Consider the following 4,149-nt stretch of genomic DNA (forward strand, 5'->3'; position numbering starts at 1 on the left):
GCTTGGAAGTTGATCTTGTGTCTAATCATCGAGCAACAAAACCAAACCTGTCACCTTTGGCTGGTAGTCAAGGAAGTCCCACACATCATGCTAGAGTTTACAAGATCACCACTTGGTGGTGCAGTTGTGTCAGTCTTTCAAGGGAAGACACATTGGAACCAGAAACAGTTACAAATGAAACCCTTGGCTGTTATATTAAAGAAATATAGGGCAAATTCAGTCACATTCAGGCAAGGGAATGCTGTATTATGGATCGGTAGGACAGCTTGCCAGGTGGTGTAGTGGAGGCAGAGACTCTCAGGCTGTTCATGTCCAGGCTTTATGCAGTGCAGGTAAATGATGAGCCTAGTTGGGTTTCAATGTTCTCAACATTAAACATCAAACAATCTTTTATCCTCTTTAATCCGATGCATGTTGCATGCTGTCTTCTTTCTTTCTGCAAAACTTGTATTTTAACACAACAGCGTTTTCATTTCAGATGCTACAATTAGTTCTTTATTTCCATGCTTAAAAGTGGTCACCCCATTTTCTTTTATTTCACCAGTGTACAAAAATGAATGCGTTCAATGTGGAGACCTCATCTCTGACTGAAGCAAAGAGAAAAGGTCCTGCTTCTGTCACACTGCTTCCAGCACAAACAAGAGCACGCATTCCTTCTGCTGCACGTTCAGAATGCATGGGTCAACCATCGAGTTGGGCAGCCTGTAGCATAGTGGTTAAGGTACATGATTGGGAGTATCATTTGGTTTGTGGTTCGATCCCCGGTGTAGCCACAATAAGATCTGGACAGCCGTTGGGCCCTTGAGCAAGGCCCTTAATCAACTGTACGTCGCTGTGGATAAGAGTGTCTGCCAAATGACATTAATGTAATTAATGTAATGTGTTCCTCGCACAGACTGATGAGATGAAGTGTCAGCTCGTGAGATGCCTGCTGTAGGAGGTTGGTTTGGGTGTATGGGGGGGGGGCAGGGTCATGGGGTCACTGACGGGTCAACAACTACATCACAGCTATGTCAAGGCGACAGACAGTGAGGTTTTGTTATTATTATGTTTTGATGGAAATGCGTGTAGTTTGAGTTCTTGGAGAAGCAGTTTCATGAGGTATGGACTTTCAGTCAGTAGGTGTTAGGGCACACACCACTTAGGAGTGAATGGGCTGCAGGTCACCAGACACGACAGATACTTAAAGAACTTAAAGAAAAGCTGAAACCGAAGCTAGAGCAGCGCTAGCTTCCACGCTATGACGTGCATGCGAGTGAAACAAGGGGGATTTTTGAAGGGTGGGGAGTCGATTTGACTAACATTACGTCTCCATTACGGGAGACGAATGCGATGAAAGGACATTGATTTGAGGATAATGGGTAATTGACAGACATTTCATCGCCATACAGGCATACACACTGGTACAAAATGACGGAAAATCTCAATTTATTAGGTAGACCTATACACCAGCTTGTTAATGCAAATATGCAAATAATGTGGGAGCAACTAAATGCATAAAAGCATGTAAACGTGGTCAAGAGGTTCAGCTGTTGTTCAGACCAAATGTCAGAATTTGGGAGAAATGTGTCTATGTGACTTTGACTGTGGGATGAGTGTAGGTGCCAGAGAGGGTGGTTTGAGTATCTCAGAAACTGCTGATCTCCTGGGATTTTCACACACATTAGTCTCTAGACTTTGTGAGAATGGTGCAAAAAACAAAAAATATCCAGTGAGCTGCAGTTCTGGGGGCAAATACGCCTTGTTAATGAGAGAGGTCAGAGGAGAATGGCTAGATTGGTCCAAGCTGACAGGAAGGTGACCATAACGCAATTAACCACACATCACAGCTGTGGTATGCAGAAGAGCATCTCTGAACCCAAAACACCTCGAACCTCTCAGTGGATAGACTACAGCAGCAGAAGATCACATTTCTTCCCCATTCTTATGGTTGATGTGAACAGTAACTGAAGCGCCTGACACATATCTACATGATGGTATCTATTGCACTGTTGCCACACAATTGGCTGATTAGATAATCACATAAATAAGTACGTGTAATAAAGTGCTCAGTGAGTGTATATTGACTGCAATAATGATTTTATGGAGGCAGAAACCTGAAAAATGAATAATCATCATGATCCAGATCATTCCTGGACCTACAGAGACATGGCTGACCATACAGTAATCCGAAATGAAACTTGCCAAATGAAAAACAAAAGCCTGGATTCAATCACCATTGTCCTTTACATTTTAGTAGTTTGGTAGTTTTTTTTCTTCACAGTTGGTGAGATGCTTTTGGAAAATTATACAACCCAGCACAATGTGCTTGTGATTAAATCTTTTGAATTGTGAGTTACATTGAATTTTGAGTCAAAATGTTGGACAGGTGTTAATTGAATTATGATAAAAATGTAATAGTGTGATTTTTTTTCTCCTTCCTGATCGCTGAATCATTAAACATTTAAAGTAGAACAGGGAAGAAAACCATTTCTGTATTTTGTAAGTCAGCCTTTGTATTAAGCTGTATTGACTATTAGTTATTTTGTAAAAAAAGAAGAAAAAAAAACTAAGACGCTGAACCTAGAAGTGTCTGCACAGGGTGTTTTTCTCGAACGGTTACTGATTGACCTTTGACAACCACAAAATGAACTTTTTTTTCTGCTAAAAATATGTGCAGTCTACAGTTACTTATCATGTGCTCAATATACAATTCTCCTCTCAGGAGTAGACAAATGTCACCCGGACTTTCCACTCACGTAACAGCCCCATATCTCTGACTTTTATTTAGCATACATTGAGAGGGGACACCTCTATACCCACTGGTTTTCTGGGTCTGCATCTGTATCTTTGTCTGAAACCTCTTGTTTGAGCCCAAGGGTGTTCCACACAAATTAAGGGCCCACTTTGTTCGGGGAGAGCTAGCGAGTGTGGAGTGAACATCTGCCATCGCCAGCCTCACAGGTTGTTGTGTAGTAATAATAGTAAAATATAAAAGTGCTTTCAAAGTATACATGTATGATCCTTATTTACTGGATATTGTGATATTTACTGGTATTTAATAAAAGATGGAAACACAACATTGATCATCAGTGATTCTATTGTTATTATTATTATACTGTAATGAAAGTTGCTGCACACATAGGTACTGTATATGAGAGCACGTAATTATATTGTATGTACTGTTCTAACAGTGCAAGCATACACTAGTCTGGAATCACACCTGGGTCTTGTTCCTAGGGTGGTGATCATTCACATTCTAGAATCAGACCTGGGTCTTCTACTTATGGTGGTGATCATTCACATTCTAGAATCAGACCTGGGTCTTGTTCTTAGGGCGGTGATCATTCACATTCTAGAATCAGACCTGGGTCTTGTTTTTAGGGTGGTGATCATTCACATTCTAGAATCAGACCCAGGCTGACCCAAGGCTTTTGTGTTGACTGGGACCATAACTTCACTCAGGAAGAGATTAATTCAACTTATCATGTCGTACGCCTTTGGTCAATTAGGTAACTGTGGTCTGCCACACCAAATGTAGTACAGTCTTCCAGTATGAGTATGAAGAAACCGTGACTAGCTGCAGGCACTACTGTTCACATTCATGTATTCATATTCAGAATCTGTTACTGTTTTCTATGAATGGTGATGGATCAAGAAGAAGGGCCATCTCATCATATGGCTGATTTGATACTAGCATCTCTTGTGGGAACCTTTATTTATTTTTTACTTGTTTAACAGGGGCATTTTAAACATGTTGCACCAAATAATTTCCTTCCTGAATTGGGTGAGAGAGAAGAAACCCAGTTTTGATATATTATCTGTTACCTGTATATCTTCAGTACTGTTTCAGGACAGTAACAATACATTAACAAAGGAGTAGAATATAAACTCCAGTAATGTACACCTCTCTTTCCTTGAGGGAGGATAGAACCACATAAACATTGGTATATTAATGAATATCTCACATTAATGATTGAAATTCCCGAGGCACTTGTAGATCTTTTAAATGTTTTAAAATGACACTTGAATGGGGGAACCACAGAGAGTAACGCACCTAATATCACCTTTGAAGTCATGCAAAAACTGCTGGCCTGCCTCTTTTTCCATTGCAAACAGTATAAATGCAGACTTATTTATATTGATATTATTCTGCCTGTGTATTGTCAA

The sequence above is a fragment of the Conger conger genome, chromosome 14 (genome assembly GCF_963514075.1).
Source record: "Conger conger chromosome 14, fConCon1.1, whole genome shotgun sequence".
NCBI classification, from domain to species: Eukaryota; Metazoa; Chordata; class Actinopteri; order Anguilliformes; family Congridae; genus Conger; species Conger conger.